Source organism: Rhinolophus sinicus, chromosome 14 (assembly GCF_057876585.1).
Source record: "Rhinolophus sinicus isolate RSI-liver-muscle chromosome 14, RSI-T2T, whole genome shotgun sequence".
NCBI classification, from domain to species: Eukaryota; Metazoa; Chordata; class Mammalia; order Chiroptera; family Rhinolophidae; genus Rhinolophus; species Rhinolophus sinicus.
The window spans coordinates 32,090,037-32,102,541 of record NC_142514.1 but is presented as its reverse complement, the minus strand read 5'-3'; the positions used below and the strand labels follow the sequence as shown (position 1 = coordinate 32,102,541).

The 12,505-nt window shown below is 38.4% G+C and overlaps 1 protein-coding gene across 4 annotated transcripts in view; it reads left to right on the top strand.

The window, feature by feature from the left end:
- The window catches only part of TESK2 (testis associated actin remodelling kinase 2), a 126,409-nt gene that overhangs the window by 61,197 nt on the left and 52,707 nt on the right, over nucleotides 1-12,505 (top strand). The gene's annotated exons all lie outside the window — the stretch shown is intronic.

The window sequence follows — 12,505 nt, the reverse complement described above, 5'->3', positions numbered from 1 at the left end:
AGACCTGTACCAAGATTTGTTCTCATACGTCTTTGTTATTCTCCATGAGAAATTTAATATTTCTTTTAGACTCTTCATTCACATTCTTATGCTAACTTATATTTTAGGCCACATTCTGAACTTATTTTCCTATTTACTAATTTTTGTTCAGAATTGTTTTAGCTCTCCTTCAAAATCCATTTGCAATAATATGATTGCCATTTTGTTAAAATGGAGAATATGCTTTCAATTCTACAAATATTTACTTGGAACTACTCATATTCAGTCCAACCGTGTGCAAGGTCATATCATGGTGAATACAAGAGAAGTAGAGGGCTGTCTCCCAGAAAGTCTCCTTAGGAAGTAAACCATACATTTAAGAAACAGACTAGTATCAGCTAATGCTATAAAGATATGGCAGGGTATTTTCCTAATCTCAGTTATTAAGTTACCCTCATTCTGAAAATCCCCAAATCATCTTTAGTTTTTTCCTTTTATTTTTTGCTTCTAATCAGCAGCTAAGCTCTTTTCCCCTCCTTCTTCCACGTTCCCCCCACCCTCTGGTTCAAGCCATTGTTTCTCAGTCTAGTTGTGTGGGACACAGCTCCCTGGCCCATGCTGGTATTAGGAGCCTTGTGGCAGCTCACGGCAGCTCTCGCTGGCGGCAGCCGGCCACTCTGGCAGCTCAGGCAGCTCACGCCAACCTCTGGCTGCTCTTGGCAGGCCAGCTGCAGGGAGAGCTGTTGTTCACAATCTTAGCTGTAGAGGGCACAGCTCACTGGCCCATGTGGGAATCGAACCAGTGACCTCGGCGTTAGGAGCATGGCGCTCCAACCACCTGAGACACTGGGCTGACCCAGCAGCTAAGCTCTTGATTCTAAATCTTCAAAGCCGTTTATATCTGTTCCTTCCCTCACACATCTGTCAGTTCCGCCCTCTTCTCTTTTGCCTGGAGTGAATTATTTTCCCTATCCCTTAGCCCCCTGCCCCTCTTCTCACTTTTCCTGACCCATAGCTCTAATTGTATAGCTTATTTCTTTAAAAACTTTTTGTGGCTTCCATTGATTTCAGAATTGAGTCAAAAATTCTTTAGACTGATAGTTAAGGTCTGATATGTTTTTCCAGCCCTGTATTCCATTATTCCTCTTATTCACTTAATACAACTCCATGGTTTCCTAATTGTGTTCTCTTGGAAAAGTTATTTGATCTCTGGGCTTTGGTTTTTCCTTTTTAACTAGGGAATGAACCAGATCAGTGGTTAGAAATCACATTGAATTAATATTGAATAATTTGTAAGTGTTCAGGTATAAAAAATACATTATCTCAGAAGTGTGTATGGTGTGTGTATGTGTGAGTGTGTGTTCCAAAATAAATGGAAAGTGTTTAAAAATGATGGCTTAGCTTTTTCGCAGTGGGTTTGCTTCCGGAACACAGATATCATGAAAACTACCACTAAATCTAAGCCAAAATGGGAAAGGAAGAGACTCACATCGACATTGTTGTCATTGGACATATACATTCGGGCAAGTCTACCACTACTGGTAATCTGATCAACAAATGTGGTGGGATCAACAAAAGAACCATCGAAAAATTTGAGAAGCAGGCTGCTGAGATGGGAAAGGGCTCCTTTAAGTATGCCTGAGTCTTGGATAAATGGAAAGCTAAACATGAGCGTGGTATCACCATTGCTATCTCCCTGGGGAAATTTGAGACCATCAAGTATTATGTGACCATCACTGAACCCCCAAGACACAGAGACATTATCAAAAACATGATTGCAGGCACATCTCAGGCTGACTGTGCTGTCCTGATTGTTGGTGGTGAATTTGAAGCAGGTATCTCCAAGAATGGGCAGACTGGTGAGCATGCCATTCTGGTTTGCACACTGGGTGTGAAACAACCAGCGTGTTTCCCCGAAAATAAGACCTTGCTGGACCAACTCTAATGTGTCTTTTGGAGCAAGAATTAATATAAGACCCAGTATTATATTATATTATATATTACATTATTATATTATATTATATTATATTATATTATATTATATTATATTATAACCCAGTCTTATAGTAAAATAAGACCGGGTCTTATATTAATTTTTGCTCCAAAAGACAACATTAGAGCTGATTGACCAACTAGATCTTATTTTCGGGGAAACACAGTAATTATTGTTGTTAACAAAATGGATTCCACTGAGCCACTCTACAGCCAGAAGAGATACAAGGAAATCTTTAAGGAAGTCAGCACCTATATTATTGGTTACGACCCTGATACAGTGGTATTTGTGCCAATTTCTGGTTGGAATGGTGACAACATGTTGGAGCCAAGTGCTAACATGCCTTGGTTCAAAGGATAGAAATTTGCCTGTAAAGATAGCAAGGCCAGTGGAACCATGCTTCTTGAAGATCTGGATTGCATCCTGCCACCAAAGCATCCAACTGGCAAGCCCTTGTGTCTGCCCCTCCAGGATGTCTACAAAATTGGTGGTATTGGTACCGTCCCTGTGGACCGAGTGGAGACTGGTGTTCTCAAACCCGGCATGGTGGTCACCTTTGTTCATCAGTGTTAACATCTGAAGTGAAGTCTGTTGAAATGCACTGTGAAGCATTTCACTGTCTTCCTGGGGACAATGGGGGCTTCAGTGTCAAGAATTTGTCTGTCAAAGATGTTTGACATGGTAATGTGGCTGGTGACAGAAAAAATGACCCACCAATGGAAGCAGCTGGCTTCATGGCTCAGGTGATTAAAATGAACCATCCAGGCTAAATCAGTGCTTGATATGCACCTGTGCTGGATTGTCACATAGCTCATATTGCTTGCAAATTTGCTGAGCTGAAGGAGAAGATGGATTGTCATTCTGGGAAGAAACTGGAAGATGGCCCCAAGTTTCTGAAATGTGGTTATACTGCCATCGTTGATATGGTTCCTGGCAAGCCCATGTGTGTGGAGAGCTTCTGACTCTCCTCCTCTGGGCCATTTTGCTGTTCATGACATGAGACAGACATTTGCTGTGGGTGTCATCAAAGCAGTGGGCAAGAAGGCAGCTGGAGCTGGCACAGTCACCAAGTCTGCCCAGAAAGTTCAGAAGGCTAAATGAATAATAACCACAATAACAGCCACCTCAATCTAAATCAGGGGTGGAAGAATGGTCTCAGAATTCTTTGTCTCAATTGGTCATTTAAGTTTAATAGTAAAAGACTGATTAATGATTACAATGCATCGTAAAACCTTCAGAAGGAAAGGCGAGAACATTTTTGTGGACCATTTGGGCTTTTTCTTGTGTGGCAGTTTTTAAGTTACTAGTTTTTAAAATCAGTACTTTTTAATGTAAACAACTTGACCAAAATCTATTACAGAATTTTGAGATCCATTAAAACAAAGTTTAATGAGAAACTGGTGTGTTCTTTTGGTCAACATTATAATTTCCTATGGTACTACTTAGGTAAAAGACATAAGTAAGAGTTACCCATAATGTATTTCTGGTGTTACATCTGCTGAAGCTTTAGAATTTGATAATTCTGGGTTAATGATTTTTCCTGAGTGGGAACTTTGGGTTTTTCAATTTGTCTTAAGGGGAGGAATCATCTGTTTACCTAGTAAAAAGTTGTGGGAGGAGATCTGTTGATGTAGCACTTCATAGGTTAGGATAGATAAGCAAAGAGGGACTTTGTTTATGTGTAAGCTAGTTTATAAAGGCCAAATTCTATAATATTAAAGTCCACGTGTTGCATATAAAATTGTGTGTAGTTACATCAATACTGAGTAAATTTGTTATGTCAAATTTTAGTTTTCCAGTTATTGGAATGTGAATATTCACATTTACAGATACTGAGGTAGTTTAAAGAACCTAAAATGAAGCCTGAATTGTATTGAACACTGTCTTGTTACAGTTAATTGTATCCAGAGTCTAGGAAAAATGAATGATACTGGAAACTGAAAAAAAAATGATGGATTAAAGTGAATCTTTCTTATTTTATCATTGTAAGCCTAGTGAGTAACTAGATGAAAGAGTCTCAATATAGTCCTCAATGCAACTTTTATAACACTAGCATATTGGTAAGGGAGTCTTAACATTTTTTTTCTCTTTCCTGTGCCAAAGTAGAAGGTATAAGGACTTAGGACTTGAGTCTAAGTTCTAATTTCATATAACTAGAAAAATTTTGTAAAATAAAATATGGAATAAGCTTTGGTAATATTTATATAATTGTCTGTGGGTAGTGAAGTTGTACAACCCTAGAAAGCAGATGATTTTTTTAAATTTTATTTTTATTGAGATATAATTGACAGATGATTTTTAATGCGTACAATGGCCACCATTTAATTTATTCAGTACCTATTATGGACCACTACTGATCATTTTCCTACTCCACCCCCAATTTTTCCTTTCTAGACCACTCCCATCTCAGCAATTGAAACCATCATTCATCTATTACTTAACCAAAAAACTACCGTGTTTCCTCAAAGATAAGACCGGGTCTTATACCATATTTCCCAAAAAATAATTCCAGGTCATATATTCATTTTTGCTCCAAAAGACACATTGGGGGTTATTTTCAGGGAATGTCTTATTTTTTTCATGTACAACAATCTACATTTATTCAAATACAGTCATGTCATCATCTTCTGGAACATTGTCATACATATTAAATGCATCCGTCTGGCTGACGATCTTAACTAGGGCTTATTTTCGGGGTAGGTCTTATTTTCGGGGAAATGCTGTAGGAGTCATCCTAATATCTTTCCTTTCCACCCCATTTCAAACCATCAAGTGGTTCAGCATTATCTTTAAAATATGTCCCGAGTCTGACTACTTTATATCACCTCTGTAGCCACCATCCTACTTCCATTTTCCGAATTAATCTCCACTAGCCAGATTGAACTTTTTAAAAATTTTCAGTTACAGTTGGCATTCAATATTCTTTTATGTTAGTTTCAGGTATATAGTATAGTGGTTAGATATTTATATAATTTACAAAGTGATCCCCCCAATTAATCTAGTATCCACCCGGCACTATACATAATTATTACAATATTATTGACTATATGCTCTGTGCTGTACTTTACATTCCCTTGACTATTTTGTAACTACCAATCTGTACTTCTTAACTCCTTCACCTTTTTCACTCAGCCCTGCAACCCCCTCCGTCCTAGCCAAACTGAACTTTAAAAAGGTAAATCAGATCATACCATCCCCACCGATGAATTTTCTTCTATGACATTTTGTTACCCTTTAAATAAAATCCAAACTCTGGGCTTAGATGTACAAGGCCTGACATGACTTGACCTACCTGCCTCTTGGACCTTATTTCTGATTACTCTTCCTTTAAATTACACCATTCTAGCCTCCCTTACTGGCCTTTTCGTTTCTCAGATACACCAACCTCTTTCTCACTGTAGGGTCTTTGTACTTACTTTTCTCTTTTCCTATGATGTCTTTATCCCAGAATCATATGGCATGCTTCTGCTGGGATATCCCCTCTTTAAAGAGATTTTTGTTGACTAGCCTGTCTAAAATAGCCATCCATATCACTAGTTATCTCTTTCCTCTTCTTTGTCTTCATAGCTCATATCAGTTCCGAAAATATCTTGTTTATTTGTTTACTTATTGTTTGTAGCCTCCAGTCTAGGGTGAGCTCCTTGAGGGTAAAACTTTCTCTTGTTCACTATTATGTTTCCAGCCTTATAGAGTAGTGTCTATAGAAATGGATACCAATTAGAAGCAAGCCGGTTTGCATCACAGAAACCTACAAAAGCTTAGGAACTAAAGGTGGGTGTGAGGCTTGGGCTGAAAACAAGAGACCGATTGAAAGTCTTTTAAGGGGGAAACTGGGCCTGCAAGTCACCATCCCTATCCATTGAATCTAATAAGTTTAATCTATCCTGACAAGAGAAGAGTTTAATTTTTGGAGAAAAATTGAAACAGAAGTCCTTTATACTAGGTAAGCATCTAACATGACAGAAGATAGGGAACGAATACCATACTGAGAAGAGGGAGAGTAAAGGATTGTCTGTGTGCTGAATACCATGTTTCCCTGAAAATAAGACCTAGCCGGAAAATCATCCCTAATGTGTCTTTTGGAGCAAAAATTAATATAATACCCGGTATTATATTATATTATATTATATTATATTATATTATATTATATTATATTATATTATATTGTATTATATTATACCGGCTCTTATAGTAAAATAAGACTGGGTCTTATATTATAGTAAAATAAGACCAAGTCTTAACGTTAATTTTTTCTCCAAAAGACGCATTAGAGCTGAATGTCCGGCTAGGTCTTATTTTCGGGGAAACACAGTAGTGAGGCTCTTGATACTTCTAGTCCTCTTCTATCACTTGGCTGTCAGGCAGGCAGGACTCATCCTTCTCCCACCCTCAGCCCCACCACTTGCCAGGAAATTGGTGGATTTGGAGAAAGTGAATACTCCCGAGTAAAAGAAGAAAACTTTAAAAAGTAACCACCAAAAAACCTTATAATTGTTTACTTCTAGGAGATAAAGAGAAGATACTGCATCTGTGAAGCAAGAGTAGTATACTATAAAATAGGAATAATTAGAGAACCACAAAGATGCTCAAAGACTTCTTAGAAATTAAAAAACATGATAAAACCATTTGAATAGGAGGAGGTAAAGGAGATAAAGTTGAGGAAATCATCATAGGGAAAAGTCAAAAATGGAAAATTGAGAGAAAAGATAAGAAAATTAAACAATCAATTCAGGAAGTCTATTTTTAATTAATACAAGACCATTTTCTAGAACTGACAGACATGAACTTCCAGATTGAAAGGACCTACTAAGTGACCAGCACAGTGAATGAGCACATCATTATGAAATTTTAGAATATGAGTAATAAAAATAAGATCCTAAGCATGTCCACAGAGGAAAACAAGTCAAAACATATCCCATACAAAGGATTGAAAATGGCATAAAACTTCTCAATACCAGCTCTGAAAACTAGACCAATGGAATAGTGTTCTCTAAGAAAAAATTATTTCCTACTAAGAATTCTATATCCAGCCAAGCTATCTGGCCAAGCATGAGGGTAGAATAAAGACATTTTCAGACATGCGAGGTTTAGAAAATTTTGCCTTTCATGTGCCTTTTCTTATGAAGCTACTGGAAGATGTGTCCTGTCAAAACAAGGGACTGAACAAAACAACAAAATAAAAAGGAAATCCATAAGCTCTAGAAAGAAGCGGGTAGAAAGATGGTAGCAAGTCCAAGGTGACTGCTGGGCAACAGTCTAGAGAATAAGCAGTTCAGGCTGGAGCAGAAGGATTAAGAGCTCCGGGAGAGATGTTGGGGAGGAGGGTCTGAAGAAAGAATTTAGGGATTTCTAGATGTGTTTGACAGGGTAGAAATTTTACAAGTCTGTTGGAGGCATTGGGAAAAATTAATCATAGGCATATAATAACTAAGCAAATGAAAAATTAGGCAAAAGAAAAAAAATTGTACAAAGAATAAAATATAGGGGCCCACCCCGGTGGCTCAGGTGGTTGGAGCACCATGCTCCTAACGCGGAGGTCGGGGGTTCCCCATGCGGTTCCCACGTGGGCCAGTGAGCTGCACCCTCTGCAGCTAAGATTATGAACAACAGCTCTCCCTGGAGCTGGGCTGCCGTGAGCAGCCTGAGGTTGGCATGAGCTGCTGTGGGCTGCCATGGGCTGCCGTGGGCTGCCGCAGGCAGCCACGGGCAGCCACGGGCTGCTGTGTGCTGCCAGGGGCTGCTGTGTGCTGCCATGAGCGGCCAGTGGCCAGCCTGAGTAGCCAGTGGCCAGCATGAGTGGCTGACGGCCAGCATGAGTGGCCAGCATCCATCGTGAGCAGCCGGCAGCCAGAGAGAGCTGCTGTGAGCAGCCGGCAACCGACTGCCTCAGCCGGGGGAGTGCAAGGCTCATAATACCGGCATGGGCCAGGGAGCTGTGTCCTACACAACTAGACTGAGAAACAACGGCTTGAACCGGAGTGGGGGGGGGGGGTGGAAGAAAGGGAGGGGGGAAAAAAGAAAATATAATACACAAGTAATAATTATAATCAGTCATAATAATGTAAATGCTGAGTCTTGATTTGTTTCTCTGGAATATTGATTTTTACCCAAAATCATCTTATAACAGTATTGGAAGGGAAGTAATTTAAGAAGGCTGAATCTTCAGCCTCCATGTTGGTAAGTCAGTAGAAGGTAAGAAATAGCAGTGTAAGTGTATTAGAGCTATGATGGTAAATAGAAGAAACAGCTTAGAGTTGAAAGAGGTTCCCTCTGGGAGTAGGATTCAATGGTGGTATAGGCAGGCTAGGGGACTGTTATTTTTCATTATATACCTATTTGAATCTATGTAAGTGTTTATAATTCATGAAAATTAAGTTAGGAAGCTATTGCAGTAATCTAGAGAGCCAATGGTGGCTTGGACTGTGTGGTAACAGTGAAGGTGGAGAAGAAGTGGTTGGACCCTGGATGTTTTTGCAAGTAGAGGCAAGGGGATTTCCTAATGGATTGGGTGTGGGATATTAGCACAAGTGAAGGAGGAGTCAAGGATGACTCTTAGGTTTTTGACTTGAACAACTGGGAGAATTGAGTTGCGGTTAACTACACTGGAAAAGTCTGTGTGGGAGACAGATTTTGGGGATCCGAGATTGGGAGATAACAAGTTGGCAGTTGGATAAACAAGTCTGAAATTCAGAGGAGAAGTTCAGGATGGTTGTGTCTTACTAGTTGGGGGAGTTTACGCAAATTATGCGAGTAACCTCTATAATTTGAGTTTTCTCATCTGTGTAGAAGGTAATAGTACTTCCATACCAGGTTGATGGGAGAATTAAATGAGCTAATGTACATAAAGAACTTATCACAGTGCAAGGCATGAAACCTTGCCTGTTATTATTTTTATTATTGTTATTACTAATATCATAATCATCTGAAGCTGAGATTGAGGCTGAATAGCACAAAACTTAAGGATCCAGTCTTGACTCTGCCATTTGCTAGTTGTGTGATGTTGGGCAAGCCACTTAATCTCTCTTCAGTTTTTCTAAAAATGTAAAATGGAGATAATAATGGTACCTACCACATAATGTTTTCATAAGCGTTAAATGAAGTAATCCCTGTAAAGTACTTAGAACAGCATCTGACACATTAAGTGCGGAATAAATATTCCCCATCATCATCATCATCTTCATTATTTGTCTGTGAACTCCTTGAAGAAGGGACCATCATGTTTATTTTCTATAGCCCCTACTTAATCCTTTGCCTGGCACTATGCTTAGAATATATGTGACAGAAAAAAAAAATTAAATGTTCTGTATATCTATGGAGAGCACAAACCTTGCATATAGTAATTTCTTGATACATGTTTGTTAGATTGAATTGTTCTTTTTTCTCTATACTTTTCTTCCACTTTGGGAGAGGGGGGAAGAAATAAACATTTGACAGTGTTGTTTCAGAAGTATGCTCACATCAGAGCGTTTGAGATTTTGCTCCCCAGCATGTGTCATCACTTTGGCTCAAATAAACTCTTATCAATTTTTTTTAAAAGTATGCTCACATAAATTGAAGTTTGCGTTTATATTTTACTATTTTGGTGTGAGTTTATGAGTAATCTTAGAATAAAGGATAAATTTGGAAGGAGGAGGAAGCTTTTTCTGTGCTTGGGGAGACAGTGTGGATAGTTGGATTTCTGGATATTACTAGTTCTCTTGTAAACTTCCTAGATTTAAAGAAAAAGCATTTTGGGAACATTTAAAGTCACTGCATAAATGCATTAATAGTTCTGCCTTTGTCCGGAGACTTGCTATTTTGCTCCTTGCATGGCAGTTTTAAGCAATGTGGTTTAAAATTTTTTGTGTGAAATAAAGAAAATACTTACAGAATGAACTCGTTCTTGGTCTCAGTTTACTTTCAGTTGTTATTCAAGATAGAAGATATTTTTCTCTCAGAAATCTAGGATGTTTTTGCATTTATTAAACTAGCTTAATATTTATAAGCAAGCATATCTAATTTTACCTTGTTAGAATTTTATATTGTTTCATTAAAAAAGTGTAAAATTAGAGCATGAACTTGATTGGTCCTCTTGTTATTATATGTAGTGCTCTAGTGATTGCTGAGCTATGTTTCTTTTGCCTTTAGCTATTTTAAAATTGGGCTGTAAAAACCAGAGATAGAAAAGAAAAAGCCAGACTGAACCAGCTGTTTAGTGTCACCTGATGTGAGGCTTTGGTGATTAATGTCTGTTCAGCTGAATTTTCCTTGTGAGTCCTTATATCCAGGACCTAGCACAACCAGTTTTCCATGATGTAATATCTCTAACAGACTTTTGAACTGCAGCAAGCCTTACCCAAGGATGTTATTGCTTTTTTCATTGGTTTAGATTCATAGCTCTTTTGGGAACTTGAAACCTAAGCTATCACCCTTTCTTTTCCTTTTTACTTATTGGTAATTTTTTCTAGTGCAAGAGTGTAATGATATCTTTGCTTTATTTGGGAGTAAAATGCAAAGCAGTTCCTTTCAGTGCCACATGTTAAAGCTTAGTGGAATCTGGTGGAGTATGTTACAGGACCTTTCCTTTCAAAATCATGGGAGGAAATCAGATAAAAATATATCAAAACTTCTGGAAAAACATTTTTAAAGTTAACCATTCTAAGTAGGTCTCAGATGTAGGCCTTTTAGAAAGTGTATTAATATAAAAATCATGCCCACATTTTAATATTCTATTGTAGGTTTATTTCAGGCCGCTTTTTTTTTTGTCTTTTTTTTTTTAAATTGGGAAATATTGGGGAACAGTGTGTTTCTCCAGGGCCCATCAGTTCCAAGTCGTTGTCCTTCAATCTAGTTGTGGAGGGCGCAGCTCAGCTCCAAGTCCAGCCACCGTTTTCAATCTTTAGTCGCAGGGGGCACAGCCCACCATCCCATGCGGGATTTGAATCGGCAACCTTATTTGTTAAGAGCTTGCACTCCAACCAACTGAGCCATCCAGCCACCCCTTCAGGCCTCTTAGTTGTTTTTTTTTTTTTTTACCATAACTTTGGAGTCAGACATTTTTCTGGAAAGACCAGTACAGGTCAGAAAAACTCCTTCAATGCACGTGGTGCTAATTGCTCAAAGTTGGCAATAGAAAGGCTTGTTAAAGCAAACCAGTTAGATTTTCATTGTTTTACAGATAGGCATTTATAAATCAAAAATGAAGTTATTATTGAAACACTTGACTTTTTTCTTCCATACCCATTGTCACAGAACAAAACATAGGCTTTGGAGCCAAACAGATGCAGATTCTAGTACCTTCTCCGACCTTTGTCACGTAAATGCTCTGAACCTCATTTTCCTAGATGATAAAATGGAGGTAATTCCATCTCAGGTAATACGTACATATAAAAGACCTAGCACAATTTCCAGGTATAATGTAGGTGAGCAATAAGTAGTAATTTTCTTGACAGCTTTGACGTAATGGCCACAGAACTCTTACTAGGTCCTTTTATGCAGTATTGAGAGGTCCAAGTCTAACAGTAGGGTCAGTGTTTTGTTTGTTTGTTCCAGAATGAGGACAGCTAGATGCGTTTTAGACTCTTGTCATGCATCTCCCTTGCTCTTCTGTATAGGTAATAAACTTTTGAGGAGGGATGACATTTAAACTTAGTGTTTAGCTCTGAGTTTTATATAGAACTGTGAGGTCAAGAAATATTTTACTGGATATAAATGTCACCAAGGAACATAATAATATTATTTTTCTTATGCTTGTTTAGAAAGAGTCAGAGCCCAAAGTCTATTCTAGATCTGTGACCATGATGACATAGGATAGTGACCCATACATTATTTTTGATTATGTATTGATTATTAGTTTTCTATAGCTGCCATAACAAATTACCACACACCTACTGGCTTAAAACAAAATTATTATTTTATTGTTCCATAGGTCAGAAGTCTGACGTAGGTCTTACTGAACTAAAATCAAGGTATTGGGAGAGTTGTATTCCTTTCTGGAGATTCTAGGGAAGAATCTGTTTCCTTACTTATTTGAGCTTTTAGTGGCTGCTTGCATTCCTTGGCTTGCAGCCCTCTTCCATCTCCACAGCTGACGTGACTGATTCAGTCTTTTTCATGTTGACACTGATTCTTCTACCTTTGTCTTCCACCTTTGAGGACCGTTGTGATTACATTGGACCCACCTTGATAATCTAGGATCGTCTCCCTATTTTAAAGTCAGATGATTAGCAACCTTAATTCCATCTGCAATTTTAATTCATTCCCCTTGCCATATAACAACATATTCATGGGTTGTAGGGATTAGGACTTGGACATCTTTGGACAGCTTCTGCCTACCATGGTATTCCATTAGGAAAACATTTTTTTAAAAAAAGATTTTATTGGGAAAGGGGAACAGGACTTTACTGGGGAACAGTGTGTACTTCCAGGACTTTTTTCCAAGTCAAGTTTTTGTCCTTTCATTCTTAGTTGTGGAGGCACTTTTCAGCTTCAAGTTGTTGTCCTTTCAGTCTTAGTTGTGGAGGGCGCAGCTCAGCTCCAGGTCCAGTTGCCGTT